The sequence below is a fragment of the Camellia sinensis genome, chromosome 4, assembly GCF_055761805.1.
Source record: "Camellia sinensis isolate YWXY chromosome 4, ASM5576180v1, whole genome shotgun sequence".
NCBI classification, from domain to species: Eukaryota; Viridiplantae; Streptophyta; class Magnoliopsida; order Ericales; family Theaceae; genus Camellia; species Camellia sinensis.
This window is the reverse complement of record NC_138964.1, coordinates 97889062-97896214: the sequence shown is the minus strand read 5'-3', so window position 1 is coordinate 97896214 and position 7153 is coordinate 97889062. Positions and strand designations below refer to the sequence as shown.

Below are 7153 nucleotides of genomic sequence, written 5' to 3'. Positions count from 1 at the left end.
GGCCGGGCCTCATTGTGGGCCGATTGGCCTCCAATGAGTGGTACACAGGGCATTTTTAAGAAATACAGAGCAGTGGCTATGGGTGAACGCAGGGCAGTTTCCCAACAAGACAGATAGAGCAGTTTTTGAGGAACATTTGTCATTGGCGCGGACGTGATCAATGGTTTATTTTAAATAGATTGTTATAATATTATTATTGTAATAGATTAAGTAGTTATTCATTCGTATTTGTAATAATTAGAGACATCCGGACATTTGAACCCTCTTGTTCGAAGGAAAACTTGTAATATTGTGTATGTCTTTCAATCCCCATTCTTTCTCTATTTTATTTACTTGCTTATAATGGTTATCATATTTCGGTTTCATATCATTACGATGTGTAAATATCCATTTATGCATGCATTATGTTCGGTTTATCATTCTAATATATTGCTTAATTACTTGAAAACGTGAGCTATCGCATGACTTGATTTGAGTCATATGCCATGTTAAATAAACCGAACCTAATTGTTGCATTTTGTATGTGTTGCATTAGTCATTTGCATCGTTAGGATCATACATTTTTCTAACTATTTTTCTTCTATTTTGGCTTGCCTCGGTTAAGTACTAGGTGAGCGTTTTCGCTTTAGCATATTGCATGTATGTTTGTGTTGCCATCTCAAGTATGTTACCATGAGGCTAAGTGCTTATTTGATATATCTCTTGAATGCCTGTAGATGAAGGTTAATTGCTTAAATTGTGATGATTTGATTAACTGTACATTCGAGCTCACTTTTTCAAGGGACACGTATTCAAAACTCTTTTAAAAAAAAAAAACATGAAATCAAAACGTTCCAAATTTTGTAAAATAGTCTATACTTGTTTAACTTTACATAGTAAAGATAGGATAATAATCAGAGCATGAGCATCTATTGTCTATAAAAATCACATCATGATTAGTAGAGGCCAATCTTTGATCGGGTGAATAGGGTGCTCAATTCATGACCTTTCCCTCTCATAAGTTCCCGAGCAGAGACACTTTGGTTATGACGGACAAGTGGCTTTTGGCGCAAGTCACAGGTTTCCTAAATTTTTCAAAAATATTTTCGTGACGACTCTGTAATCTGGCAATGCAATCCATTTTTGACATCTCTGATGATAAATAGATTTTCTAAAGATTTGCTGGACTTGAACTCTCATTTGTGTTTTTTTGTTTCACATTGCACTTGTGAAACAAGATTCATATCCACGGGAGTTCGAACTGTAGGGCTATCGTATCCGAGGAGTACAAAAAGCAAGCTACAATTGGCTTCCGCACTTACAATTGAAAATTGTTCCCAAATATTCTAAGAATCCAACTTGTTTTGCAAGCTAAGCCTTTGGTAGTCCACGATTACGACAAATTACCTCACCATCCTGTTTGAGGTAGGTTGGGATCATAATAGAGATGGGCTGGAAAGATGTGGCAAAGAAGGGCGACTGTGGTGTTAGCCACCTAGGTGGGGTTTGTAGTAGGAAAAAAAAAAAAAACAATTTTGTCTTTGCATAGGATATTTTCATTGATTTGTAATTGTAGTGTAATTACTTCAATTCTGGCTGATTTGAAATTATTTTTTCTACTTCACATCTTTTTTTAGAAAAAGTAATGCTTTAAAGAAATTATGATCGAAGTTTGTTTTGTTTCATAATTTCATATCAGTCCTTCAAAAAATTTCATTAGAAAAGTATTCCTTTCTCACTTTATTTTTCTTCTCGTTTTCCCAGACCAGTTCCAAGTAGTATGCATATAATTTTCACTAGCTTTTCAAAAATAATATATATATATATATATATATAATAACAGGCCACAAGTAAGATTGATGCATTTCTCAGTTAAGCAGGCTACACATATGGAACAGAACCACTGAATCATGAACCACGATGCATCTACTATTATGTCCTTATTTCAACTTGCTTGCATCTTAGTTATGCACAATGAGGTTTGTATTAATAATTAAATGAATACCACTAGTATAATTAAAAGATGGCAAGTTGATATACATACAAAAGAAGAAGACATGTAAGATCACTAATGGTTTGAAATCTATAAACAGTCAAAAACTAGAGATTACAATGTGATTGAAGATCAAATTTCTTGATTGGAATGAGAAAGCAATATGACATTTAGGCCCCAAAGGACTCAATTTCTAATACCTCGTGTTCTTTAACAGTCAAACTCTGACTCAAACTAGAGGCTACCGGATGACAGACCAAAACATAAAATTCATATCATAATCTATACCATGAAACGTCATAAGAAATCCATACCATAAAATATCATTAGCAATCAAAAAAAAAAATGAAAGAGAAGAAGAAGAAGAAACAAAGAAAAGAAGATACTGAAAACCCAACCCTACAAAGCTCGAAAAGAAACTCGCTCAGTCATCACCACTACCATTACCTCCACCATTTCCTCTACCACCATTACCGTTAGTGGCCGGTGGTGGTGGTGGTGGTGGTGAAGATACACCACCAGGTGTAGCAAAGGGGGAGAAGGTGCAGCAAGTAGCTGAAACCTCTATTCTTTGTTCCCTTCCATCTGCCCTAGTTGTGTTTTTCCATAGAGTTAATACTACATTGATCATTTTCTCATTGCGAACAGATGCGAGAATGAGAAACTATGACAGCCCATAGCATGTGAGGTAATTGCTCCAATTATGAGAACGAAATGCTTAGTAAAGGTAAGAACACAACTGTGGCTAGAATTGTTCCTAATTGTTTGTTCTCATGGAACAAAAAACCAGCCCAGTCAATTATGCTGGCAGCCTATAAATTGAAACAGTGCAAGTGAGAGAGCAAGGAGAAGGAAAGAAAAAAGGAAAGAATGACAAACAATTTGAAGAATCTAATGATAATGAAATAAAAAGTTCCCCATTGCAGTAGAATATAATCCGGATAAAGCTGCAGTCAACGAAACTAATGGCTGAATTTAAAGCCACAAGCCACAAGGTTCAGTTCATTCGGTGTTTTCAAATTTACAGGGAGGGAAGAACAAAAAAATCCTCCATATTCTCATCTTTCACCCACCTTTGTTTAGAGAAATTTCAAGTGCAGTCTTCATCACATCAATGTTTTTACGAGGTGCAACCCCCTTGTCATAAAAGTCAAGTCGTTCCTCAACCTGTTCACGAAGTTTCTCCCCAAAAGCAGTGGTATTCTTATCTGCATTCAGAACATGGTTCACAATTTAATCTACCAATCATGAGGTAAAGTAATCATATGATAACATTATATTCTTTGAAAGAAACAAAAAGACTTACCTAAGAAACAGTCAATGCGAGATGCAATAGAGCACTTGTTTGCAAGATAACGAGCCATCGGCCTTTGTTTCGAGCAGATGCCCAGCCAATAAAAGAAGAATGGAATATAAGGCCATACTTCGGGGTGTTTCCTCGGGTTTTCAATGCCCTGTAGCCAAAGGAATGATTTTTAGTCATGACAACAAAACAATGCACAAAAGGAATGTCCAGGTGGCATCAGATGATGCAGTCACTTTTAGCTCTAAAAACATGCATTTTGCCACTAAGATGACCTAAACATAGTCATTTCCAGTTGCACTTGAACAACAAACCAGACTTTCAGAAATAATTGGTCTGATTTTTAAATGAAATTTTTGCAATCCTAGCAAATTTAGAGAAGAGCACATACCTGAAGAGCGCCTTCTCTGCACCAAGGTTCTGAAGCGTAGAAGAAGGGCACTTTGCCAGATTTGTGAGGCTACCAGCATGAGAAATCAAACGAGCTCCAACAACTTCACCAATCAGAGCAGCCAAATTGGGAGCAATGTCATTCATTTTAGTGATCAGATATTCATAGAGCTTTTTTCTGTACTCAGAAAGGTCCATTACCCTCTGCGCAAATTGCCTGACATTAATCAAGTCAATTGGAGACAAGTCCTGCCCTAAAAAACATAGAAACACTAATTGAATAAAAAATGGGATGCGACTTTGCACATGAGATATTTAAGTACCTTTGGTATAGTTTCCTTCGTATTTTTGTTTATGGTTTTACTTTTCATGCTTCCAGAAAATATAATCATTCTCAATTTTTTTTTATTTTTTTTTTTTTGTGAATTCAATCCTTTGAGGACTCAAAAATCAATTTAAAACTGGTTAAAAAAAGGGCCATCTCCAGAAATTTTCCACACACACAAATTTGTTTACAAAAACATTCCACCAAATTTGTTTAAATTTTCTCTGTTTCAAGAATGAACAGTTTTCAAATATTGTAACAAATGGGCTAACAAACTCTACCCATGGATGCTTTGGCAGCTTCTACAATTTCCTTTGCTTTATCTTCATCTCCAACTATATCAATCAAGCCAGGTAGTTTGTCTTCAAACAATTCTGATTTGTTCTCAACAAATTTTGAAACTTTGGCATAAAGATAGTTGTCATTGACAATCTTTACTAGTTCAGGAAAATGCCAAGAGTACCATTCTCTGCATTAAGTAAATCAAAGAACAAATTTAACAAAATCTAATTGGAATAAATACAAAAAACATCCATAAAGCTTCATACAATGTCACAATTTCAAAACAACAAATCCCAAAAAATTCTCAAATATTGCACTTAAAAGCAAGAAAGAGTAAACTACTTCCAAAGAATAATGAACCCTGAAGATGATATTTCTAAGACAAAATTGACTTGTACAAGTGACAAACCTGACTCTCATGGAAAAGGAATTGATATCTTTATCAAGAGTATCAAGAAGGAAGATAGCCTGAATAACCACATTGTCAACACAGTTAACATTGAATTTGACCTTTGCCCTGCTGTAACTGTGGCCCAGACCAAGTTGGGCTTTCTCCAAGTCACCAGGCTACAGTAGTTTGAGAACATACAAGAAACAAGATACATAACATATGAAGTAATTTCAGAAAGAAAAACATAACAGCAAGACATTGACACTAGAGAGAGAGATGGAAAAGTGTTAAAAAAATGCAAACCTTCAGGTTCTCAATGAACCTATCAAAATGCAACCTCACACCACGAATAAGCTCAAGAACAAACTCATTACTTTGGCAGGGGATCTTGGTCACTTCAAAGACATGTGATCCAATCTTAGGCTCAGCAACGCCTAAACTGAATTTAGGCTTCTTTCTGTCCTTAACTTTTGGGAGAGTTAGCTCCAAAAAATTCCTCAATTCATCAGTCATATGGCCTAAAACCCAATAACAAAAAACAAATGCATATATCAAATCATCATATGTACAAATTCTTTGGAGAGTTAGCTCCAAATAGTTCCTCAACTAATCAGTAATATGCCCTAAAACCCAATCATAACAAAAAAAAAAAAAAAATGCATACATCAAATCATCATAACCAAACCAAACCAAACGAAGCCTTAAGTCCCATCAAATGGGGATCAAATCATCATAACTCCGAAGAAATTTTCTTCTTTTAAGGTTTGATAAATTTCTTAAAAATTACAAGACAAACAAGAAAAAAAGCATAAGCAAGCAAACAAAATGCAGACAAAACTATGTGCCAAAACAAAACACCACGCTGTACCTGGTCTGCACCAAATCAGCTGAACCTCCTCATCACAAATTAGCAACATACCATAATGGATCAGGTACCAGATTAGCACCAAGCCAGCTCTGCAGTAACTAAATTTTGTTATGAGTCTCTCTCTCTCTTGTAACCAACTTAGATATAAAAGATCTTTGCTATGGAAGCTCCCTGAATTCTCCAGTCTCTCTATATATACTGGTGTAATGGTTTGTGTAATTCGTGAGCAAAAAACTGAAACGAATATCAAATTCAATTTCTGCTTCATGGTATGAGAGGCCAAAAAGCCTTTAGAGGCAACAAATCCTCTCTCAATTCTTCATAGTTTTCCTTAATCCTTCTTCCATAACACCATGGCTAAAATCAACCTCCAATCCTTCAAATCTGAGTCCCCTCCTCTCTAGCTTTACATCATTAATTCCTATCAAACTATATCAAACCAATTACATACTCAGCTACCAAACTAAATCAAACCATAAGCTGACTTGGTTCGGTGCTAATCCACATACTCCACTTACATAGCCAAATTGACTTTAGTAAAAAAAATCAAAGATGAATTTTCCAAATATCGAGTTTGTTAATCTCTTGCTTCTAAAAAATGAAAATACCCATTGACAAAAATTTAGTTCTCATGCAAAATCTTAAACTCAATCATTCTATTAATTCTCTTTTCCCTCATTTTGTCATCATCCAGACAAGTACAACACCAAAACCCAGTAGTACTAGAGTTGTGCATAAGCTTCACAGTATTTTCTTCTGATGACCATTTTTCTAAACAGAACACATAAAACACAATGAAACTCATAACACAGAATCAGAACAAACCCAACAAGAACAACAAAAACCCAAGATACATATGTACATATATATATACACACACACAAGCACACACATACATAGAGAGAGAGAGAGAGAGAGAGGATAGAGAAATGTTTACTCCCTCACCTTCGGAGATGGCGTTGCATTGGTTGAGAGTGTCAAGAGCGGACTCGAATGGGGTAAAAGCTACGAGCTTCACGACTTTGCCGAATCGATTGAGGTCAGTCACGGAGTTCCGAACTGCCTCTGTGTTCTGACCGATTTCATCAATACCATGTGCCAAAAACAGAGCATACCCAGAAGCTGACTCGTAGAGAAGATATAGCGCCATTGTTGACTGTATTCAAGAGACTCGGTGGCTTCAGTTTCCTCTCTCTCTCTTCTCTTCTCTCTCTATATATATGTATATGTGTGTATGTATTGCTTGCTTTCTTTCTCAAAGATTATCGGCGAGGCGCGAGAGATAGCAGAGGGTGGAGAATAGAAGAGATGAGAGCATTTGATTTGAGAACTAGGCTTACCGGTTTGGGAGTCATTAGGTAATGACTTTTTTTAGTTTGTTTTTATTTTATTTTTTTATTTTTTCATTTTTGACTATTTTTGTGACGCCCCGTTCCACGCCATTGGTTGCAGTCAAGGGAGAGTCACTAATGAGTCCTATGGTCAATAACCAATAAGATCCCAGATTGCCGGAGGAGTCAGATTAGCCTCACTTCTAAGTCCAGCTTTCGTAGGCAGTGCACTACCCTTTTGACAGATCTTAAAAGGTATTGACACAAGGTCTCATAAGCAACGATAAGGTT

General features: G+C 36.0%; 1 pseudogene across 1 annotated transcript; it reads right to left on the bottom strand.

Moving 5' to 3' along the window:
- Positions 1-2853: 2853 nt before the first annotated feature.
- LOC114317084 (nucleolar protein 56-like) lies at positions 2854-6887 on the bottom strand (annotated as a pseudogene). The gene is made up of 7 exons (XR_014366757.1): positions 6477-6887; positions 4967-5181; positions 4682-4839; positions 4272-4459; positions 3667-3919; positions 3279-3426; positions 2854-3180 (listed from the first exon to the last, which is right to left on the bottom strand). The product of XR_014366757.1 is annotated as a nucleolar protein 56-like (transcript).
- Between the last annotated feature and the right edge of the window lie 266 nt (positions 6888-7153).